The following is a 9,573-nucleotide window of genomic DNA, read 5'->3' on the forward strand; positions in this document are numbered from 1 at the left end:
AAACCATGCTTAGTACACTATTAATACAAAATGTTCTTTGAGTGATGCCATAGAAGAACCACTTTTGGTTCCTTAAAGTACCCTTTTTGCTAATAAGTTTTAAATGGAGTGAAAGATTTGAAACCTTTTAAAGGTTCTTCACACTTCTTTATGGAACAGATAGTGGATCATTATTTTGATAGTGGATCATTATTTTTAAGAGTGTGATCTCTCACCTCAGTAGTAAGTGTTTCCTTTTCCTCCCAAATACAGTTATTAGTCTGAGACCATCACCGACAGTGGCCCTGCTCCAAAATTTTTAATCTATTTTTATCTTGACCTTTTAATCCTTTTGCTTTCTTGAACCCATCTCACTCCAAATCAAACAGTACCTTGGGAAGCCCCTTGAGTAGAAACCAATCAAACACTCGCCCCAGTCAATGAATGTCTGAGTAACACTAGTTCAGCTGCAGTGTTCTGAGTGAAACACACGCTCTGCCGACTGCACTCAGTGTTCTTACCCCCCACCCAAGCAGTTAGTGGTTTAAGCAGTACTTGTATTTATATGAATGGCTTTTGGCAGTCAGTTTTTCACAGCATGACTTGCAGCTTTGTTTTTTTTAGTCACGGATGTCAGAAAGTGTACTGTTTTTTATTTAATTTTGTCTATATTTTATCTATAAAACATATTTGTCCTTGTAACTTTGTAACTTGTGCGCGCTGATTTACTCAAAATGTCAAACAGTGTTTTAAGTGCAGGGCAAAGTTTGTTTATTTTGACTGAAGACCAACACTGGATAATAACTGCAGGGAATATCTGCATGAAAATATGAATGAGTCAATACAACTGAGTCCCCTGGCTCAGGGAGGACATGAGCTTGGCTTATTAGTAATTATAAGGCGTATTATAAATGGATTATAATGTATTTTTACACTTAGTGGTGCATTTTCTAGTGCCCTGTTCTACATTTTCTATTCTATTTAGCACAGTTGAATAGCTGAGCACAGCGTATTAATGTGCAGTTATGCCACTGTTGTTAATAGCCCCAGGCTGCAGTATTAACAGGGTGTTTATCCTCCTGTTTTGTGCAGTAACAGCATCTTCTGCTCTGAGAAAGCCACATGTCTGTGAAGATCTGACGTCACGGGATATTACCAGGGCTGTGTGCTAAGCCCATTTCTCTACTCCCTCTTCACTCATGACTGCAAGACTGTTCATGAATCAAACTCTATGATCAAGTTTGCTGACGACACCACAGTGATTGGCCTCATCTGCAACAATGATGAGACAGCCTACAGAGAGCATGTAAAACATCTGGTCACATGGTGTACTGACAATAACCTGCTCCTTAACACCAACAAAACAAAGGAACTTATCATAGACTTCAGGAGGGAGAAAGGTGGCATGCACGACTCCATCTATATCAGCGGGATGGCTGTCGAACGTGTCGCCAGCTTCAAGTTCTTGGGCGGCACAGTGGTGCAGCAGGTTAGTGTCACAATCACACTGCTCCAGGGACCTGGAGGTTGTGGGTTCAAGTCCCAGTCCGGCTGACTGTCTGTGAGGAGTGTGGTGTGTTCTCCCTGTGTCTGTGTGGGTTTCCTCCAGGTGACTGTCTGAGAGGAGTGTGTGGACCTCCAACACCTCCAGCCTGGTCAAGAACGCTCACCAGCGTCTCTTTTTTCTGAGGATGCTAAAGAAACAACATCTGTCTCCAGCCATTCTGGTGAACTTCTATCGCTGTGTGATTGAGACTAATCCTGTTCCGCTGTATCACAGTCTGGTTTGGGAACGGCACTGTTGCTGACCATAAGTCACTACAGCGAGTGGTGAATACGGCCCAGAAAACTACAGGGACCTCACGTCCATCAGTTGAGGACGTACAGAAGAAACGCTGTCTACGAGCCCACAGCATTCTTAAAGATTCCCCACACCCTGCTCATAGTCTGTTTGTCATCTTGCCTTCTGGCAGGCGCTTCAGGAGCCTCCGGTCCAGGACAAGTAGATTGACGAACAGCTTCTTCCCCAGAGCTGTCTCCTTACTGAACTCTGTCCACCGATAACACATACTCATCCGTAATCTGGTCACTGACTGTACATGTATACTGACTTACACTGTACATAATTGTATATTATATTGGGTTAGACATTCTGCACATTCAATTAATGTAAACATATCCAACCCTCCTTTGGTAACCCAACCTGTAAATTAGTTATATGTATATCATGTTCATAGTATTTATATATCCTTTGTATATCATGTTTATAGCATTTTTCTACTCTATCTTTACATCATGTCTTTCTCGCCAAACTATATATATTACTTTATAATATATAATATATTCACATGTATATTTGTCCATATTCATGCCTATATCGTCTATATTTGTACATTCTGCACTTACTGCTTATTGCACTGTGGTTAGATGCTAAACTATATTTCGTTGCCTTGTACTTAAACATGTGTAAAGAAAATAAAGTTGAATCTAGTCTAAACCAAAGTGTCATGGCTGCGCAGGGAGGACGAGGAGACGGATGTAAATGCAAGGAATTTTATTTGACACAGACAGAATCAAAATAAACACAGGTAATAAAGACAAAACTAACTAAACAGAGCTAAACAAGGATGGACAGGGAAAAGCCATGAACCGGGGTAGACAAGTGTGGACAGATAGACTGTGAAACACATATCTACGCACACAACACCAGACAAGGGAGCACGCAAACTATAAGGGCATATCAGGACAAGACAAACAAGGAACACCTGGAGACAATAACGAGGCAGGACCAAGGTGGGGCTAGGGCGGAAAAAGGGCAGAGACAGGAAACAACAACAAACAGGGCCATGTGCTACATGAGCACATGGTGGGGAAAACAGACAGGACTGGACCAGGATGTGACACAAAGTCAGAACCAAAAGCCTAAGACAGAGGAAAACCTAGGATAAGGAAACCACAAACAAACTACAAAATCCCAAACAATGTCAAAGATAAAAAAGGAGTAACAGGAAGTGAACTAGGGCATAAACAACAAATCTTAATCTATGGATTTCTATGGAAACACATGGACAAATGGAATGAAAGAGCAGAGAACAAACCAAAATTACCACAAGAGACAAAGAGAGTCTGTGAGGAGGTGTGTTCTCCCTGTGTCTGCGTGGGTTTCCTCCGGGTGCTCCGGTTTCCTTCCCCAGTCATAAACACACGTTGGTCGCTGAACTGGCAACTCGATAGTGTCTGTAGGTGTGAGTGTGTGAGTGAATGTGTGAGTGTGTGATGCCCTGTGAAGGACTGGCGCCCCCTCCAGGGTGTATTCCCGCCTTGCGCCCAATGATTCCAGGTAGGCTCTGGACTCACCGCGACCCTGAACTGGATAAGGGTTACAGATAATGAATGAATGAATAATTAAACTAATTCGGAACAGATACTGTCACAGATCTCTACTGAGAAAGCCATCAATGAATCAGAGCAAACAAAATCATTCCACAATCTCTAGGCACACCCAGGTTCCACAACATGTATGACACTAGTTCAAGCAACACTTCACAGTTCATCTGCAAATGATTGTTTATTCAGACGTTATGCAAGAATTATAGAGGCAAAGACACATACTCCTCTATAACCAACTACATATATAAGTATGACAATGTATATCTTTAAGATAAATTAGAATACATTGTTTTTTTTTTCTTTTTTGTGAAAATTAACCATTTGGAGCCAGTTTTGTTCTGACAGCAAATATATACACATACAGCAATCAGCCATAACATTAAGAGAAGACCTCCTTATATCTACATTCATTATTTATTTTATCAGCTCCAGTGACCATAGAGGAGCATTTTGTAGTTCTACAATTACAGATTGTAGTCCATCTATTGCTGCACTACTAGGTACCTACAGGATGCTGTTGGTTGGATATTTTCCTTTGGTGGACTATTCTCAGTTCAGCAGTGATGCTGAAGGCTTTAAAAACTCCAGCTTCACTGCTGTGTCTGATCCACTTGCACCAGCACACATTAACATAGTACCACAGTGTAGGTGTCTGAGAATGATCCACCACCCAAATCATACCAGCTCTTTGAGGGCCCTGACCCTTAAACAATTCTGTGAAAAGTAGCTATAAATGTATGCTGAAAAATAGATTGATGGACTGCAGTTCTGCAGAACCAGAAAGTGCATATGCTGATCAGTGGAGCTGAAAAAAGGAGTGAAGAAATGTGAAGGTCGCCTAGGTGATTCACTGAAGTGGAAGGCAAGAGGAAGCTTCCACCAGCCTTCACCCTCCTAGCTTATCAGTACGACAAGGGGTGGGGGTGGTTGGCTGTGGTTTTCTGCTGCAGCAACACACAATTGAGCAAAATTTTGGAAAATAATTACATATGTACTCTTCTTATTCACACACTTCTTTACACGCAGGTGTAATGTTTCATATTTGGCCAGTCTCAGCTATTTTCTTCACACCTCAATCACACGACTACCACAGGCTTTTCATGTTCCTCTGTTGCCTTGGTCTCGTTCCAACACTGGCACAGCTCTACGGGTTTATAAACAGACTAAAGCCAATATATAGGTCATGATAGGCCATGTGTCTTCTGAAACGATGGCTGTAAACCACGGCCCGTGTTTCATTTCTTTTAGCTTTGTACTGAAAGCAGCCATGCAACATGCACCTCTTCATAGCAACACTCTTCATAACACTCTTTGATCTGCAGCATTATCAGCGGAATCAGGAATATTTATTAGGTTCAGACTTCTCTGTATCGTCTTTCTTTGCTTTTCTGTGATACATCGCAGTGTTTGTAAAACAAAGTGAAAAGTGTTTCTTTATTTTAAGACACAGATTATCAAAGATACTACACTCTCAGAGAAAGAGTTCTGTGCAGGTGCATTGTTGTTCATTAAAGATACAAACCATGTAAATGTAGTTTTAAAGGTACACAGTGGTTTTAAAGTCTACTTGTGTTCCCTAAAAGTACATTTCATTTTCTTCCACAGAAGGAGAGGTGTTTTATAACGGCAGTTATTTTAGCTGTTAATCAAGGCATTGCATCACCATCTGTAATGTTTTATTCCACTTTAATTAAATAACTACAAAAATCTTCACCTTCAGGAAAATGCCTCTGGGTTTCCTGTACTCACCACCCCAACCCCCACCACCAAACCCACACACCCAAGCAGTGCCATCAGACACAGCAGAGGACTATGTTACTCGATTATGCCTTGATACATGTGTTTTTAATCTAAAGGTAAAGACACATCTGACTTTTCTCTGTCTTCTCATTCACAGACTTGAATCACGTTATTCTCACTGCACCGGTTACCACTGACATTCCCTTGTGACACAGAGGACTCCTTGCTTCAGCTGAACCTGGGTGTGGCCACTGCCTGGCTCCTTCCATCCAGCTTGAGGAACAAGTTTCTGCATGGTCTACTGTTCCTCTACCAGGGCCCATGGCTTTCAGGGAGCAAGAATTCACGGTGCTTCCCCATCACCTCAATGGAATCCCACGTCTGACACTAAAGGTAGAACCCAACTTTAAAATTAAGAGGAGGACTTAAAGGGTTACACTGTATTTTTAAACTGGCATAGACTTCATAATCTGGCCCTTGTTAAAGTCTCTTAGATCCTTAAATTGCTCACTTTTCCTGCTTCCTACAGATCAGAATTGATCACTTTCTGCCTAATATATTACACCCCTTGGCCAGTGATACTGTAACCTAAATAATTTTGTGCACTTCGTCTGTCAGTGTGTTTAATGTTGTCACTGACTGAGGTATATTCCAGTCTATAACTCTTAGCAGGTGAAATCAAGGATTTTCTCAACACAGTGTATTTGCCACTAGAAACACGAGGCTGTTTTTACTGCAACAGATTAAAGCAAAGCCACAAACCCCTTTAAGCCTACGATGAAATATTATCTGTTTATACACTTATGGCTTTGATTTTTTTTATATTCCAAAACAACACTGACTAATGTATTAGGGGAGAATCATGTTAAATGTGGTCAGTATGTTTATGATTTAAGTTTAATCGTGTAAAAGAGATATTAAGACTGCATTTATGTGTTTTCACTTAAGATTTTTCTTCCAGTAAATTTTTTCACTCAAAGACAAGAAAGAAAATTGAATCTTGAGGTCTTTATCTCAGTTATACACTCGTAAACCTCTCACTTAAACTTAACAGAAGCTGAATTCAAACTCTGATAATGATTGGAAACACTTAAACTTTACTTAATAAGCAAATAATTGCCAAAGACCTGGCCTCTGTGTGTGTGTGGGTGTAGATTAACAGACCACAATAAGTCTTTAAAAGCCACTTAATAGACACTCACATTACAAAATACATTCAAGCAATAATTAGACATTCCCAAAATTCACCAAGGTCAGCTGAAGCTATAAGGCTCTTTTGTTGTCATCTGTATCAGAGCAGCTTTGCTAATCTGTCACTGACTGGAAGCTAACAGTAAACATTAGCCACTTGTTAGCCACTTGCAATAGAACAATAGCACCTGAAGCTATCAGTTATTTCTGCTGTTTTCTGTAAAAACAAAGAACACATTACACTCCTTTAAGCATAAAATGTCCACAGATCTAAATGAACTTCCACCATTTTCTTCCTAAAATACTAGTTTGTTCTTATTATAGCTGTACAAAAAATCTGTACAATCTGTATCTCCATAAGCCTATGCTAATGGACCACTGACTGAACTACATTCATGACAAAGTGAATCTGGGACACAAGTCTTTCACCACCACATTTATTTTAATCATATGAAAGTAGAAATTAAACAAACCACCAAACCCAAATATTTACCATGATCATTCAGAAAGTAAAGAAAATATATACCATTTCATACCCACAATTATTTTTGACATGGTTTTGTGCCATTTTAACATCCTAATGCAGGAAATAATAACTGAGATTACATCATTACATAAAATGTCTGTAAACATTCTTCTGTTTTTGTACAGCATTGTGAAAAAGCATCTCCTCCAAAAGAACTGAATTTCATATTCCTCTGAAAAAGCATTTTCTAGATTCCATCATCTCAGACTAAAAGTATCATGTGATTGAAGGAAACCAATTAATAGATGGATCTGGCAGTGATTAAATTGGGGAGACTTTGGGTAAAATAAAAAAATGACATATAACAAATATATAATATATAAAATATAGGTGCAAATTAACATATTAATATTAGTGTACGCACTGACACAGCCTTTCATTGCAGCTTCCACAGCTGAAGAAATACATTCCTTGTGGTTAAAAGACACTTTTGCTAGTAATTAATAGAAACATTTTTGTTAAACTCTCAGTCAGAACCATAAATTAGCCTTATTAAGCCTAGTAACAGACAAAAACTACTGACATAATTTACAGGACGTTTGTGTTTACAGCTACGCTCTCTGTTCACAAACATTGGACTTAGGAAGTGTTTCTTAGCCCCTGCAGTAATTTCCGCTAAAGAATCATTTTCAGTTCTGTTTTACCCTAGTGTCCGAAGACCACATCAGCCAATATCGGTTTTGGGGCGTGTCCTTGTATTTACAGAGTTCTCTAGATTCTCTGAATCTTTCAGTTATGTTATGTAATGTAGATGATGAAATCCCCAGGTCCTTTACTATTTTTAATTTGAGAAATATATATATATTGTTTTAGTTATTACGGAGAGAGAACATGGGAAAGAGTAAACAATAAACACTTATTTAAAGGCTACAACTGTTGAAGGTTAAAAAAGATTGCACCATTTAATGCTGTATAAATTGTCATGTCAATGTACTCTATGTTATTAAGAAAGCCATGACATATTTGTTTCTTTACAAACCCTGGGGAGTTTCTTGGCGTGTTACTAAGCAATGGTAAGAGAACTCTGATAATTAGTGACTCGTGTAGATGGAGTCTTCTCATTATAATGTTAATAAACTGTCTACAAACTCATTTTACCCTTAAACATTCCCACAGACTGCACTGTGACAATCAGGTAAAGCCTTTGCTCTCATAGTTTCAACAGGTTTTAGCTGTTTTTTCACAAAACAGTAATATCTCCTTTAATAATAATCATAATTATTATTATTCATTCTTGGATTTTCTGTAATCTCTTCTTCCTTTTCAGGGCAGGGTGAGCCATGAACATACCAAGGGCAAAGAGAGCACACACTGGACAGGAAGACCATCCCCTCCGTGAGGGGCAGACACGTACACAGACATTTTTGGGGGTAGGGGCTCAAGGCAGATCTATTCGGGGCAGAATTCAAATAAACGCCAATCAGATATCAAAGCACTTTTGGGGGGAATTGATGACAGAGAGGGTAATGTTTGTTTGTAAATATTGATGAATGAAGAAAAAAAATTGGGCTCCAGCAGAAAGGGCACTTTTCTCATCCAGGGGCAAGTGCTTGAGAACCACTAGGGGTCTATCTGTGCACGAGCCTGGTGAGGGGTTTGGTGTGCTCTCCCTGTGTCTGTGTGGGTTTCCTCCGGTGGCTCTGGTTTACCTTTCACAGTCCAGAAGCACACCTTGGTGGACTGTGCAAAAGTGTGCTTAGGTGTGAGTGAATGTGTCGCACCCAGTAATAGACTGGCGTCCCGACCAGGATGTGTTCCTACCTTGCCCCAGCATTTCTGTGTAGGCTTTGGACCCAACATGACCCTGAACTGGATAACTGGTTACAGTCAATGAATGAATAAATGAATTAATAATAAAATATTATTGTATAATACACAAAAGTGTTTCATATATTTAGGCTCATCTGATTGTCTACTGTGCACGTTTGCAAATAATGAAAAAACAAATGAGCAAATGTGAGGTACTGAAATCTACAGGATTTCCTACATTAGGATGATTATGATGAAGAAATGTTTGAGAAAGCAAGGAAAAAAAATCAAGCTAGAAACCATCCATGAACTATGGATTAAAGGCAGAGTTGGCGAGTCCACTTCAGGGAACAGGACCATCTTCTTCAGGAATCTGAAAAATTATTTAATTGTATTTAATTCCTTATTAACTTATTCAACTTGTTCCTGAACAACGTGTTTCAATTATTATTATTACTACCTTTACGTATTATCACAATATGAAAGTAAGGGAGGGAAAAATATATTAAGTATTTACTTTTGATATATATTCTTGCCTTTGCAACATTTTTGCTGTTCGCACCTTGACTAAGAAATTATAATTTCTAACTACAAGAAATTCTGTGTGTTTTTAAATAAATTATCACTGTCATAACACTGAAGGCAAAAAAATGTAATTTAACATTTTATACTTACTGCTCTAGCTTTGAACAGTCGACAGAGACAGAGAACGCAAAGCAGTGCAGCACCTATAAATGGCACTGCAATTATCACCCGATTCCTGCCTGTGAAAACATTCAAGACAAATATATCCAACAAAAAGTGAGAAATGGTGAAACCAACAACACTGGAGACCCCACACTAACACTGGAATTTGGAGTCACATACTAGACTACACCTGCTGCTGCTGTGTTTGGAGAATCAGAATAAACTCTTACTTACCTGGTCCACCACTTGGGTTCTTTTTGATGACGGTATAATTAGCAACTAAAAAAAAAACAAAACAAAAAAACTGCATA

General features: G+C 39.2%; 1 long non-coding RNA gene across 1 annotated transcript in view; it reads left to right on the plus strand.

Moving 5' to 3' along the window:
* Positions 1-9,213, plus strand: part of LOC136709006 (uncharacterized) — a 61,694-nt gene extending 52,481 nt beyond the window's left edge. The window contains exons 3-4 of the long non-coding RNA XR_010804412.1: positions 5,267-5,502; positions 8,094-9,213. This is a non-coding gene — a long non-coding RNA (uncharacterized lncRNA). The remainder of the gene's footprint in view (positions 1-5,266; positions 5,503-8,093) is intronic.
* The last annotated feature ends 360 nt before the right edge of the window (positions 9,214-9,573 follow it).

The sequence above is a fragment of the Hoplias malabaricus genome, chromosome 10, assembly GCF_029633855.1.
Source record: "Hoplias malabaricus isolate fHopMal1 chromosome 10, fHopMal1.hap1, whole genome shotgun sequence".
NCBI lineage: Eukaryota > Metazoa > Chordata > Actinopteri > Characiformes > Erythrinidae > Hoplias > Hoplias malabaricus.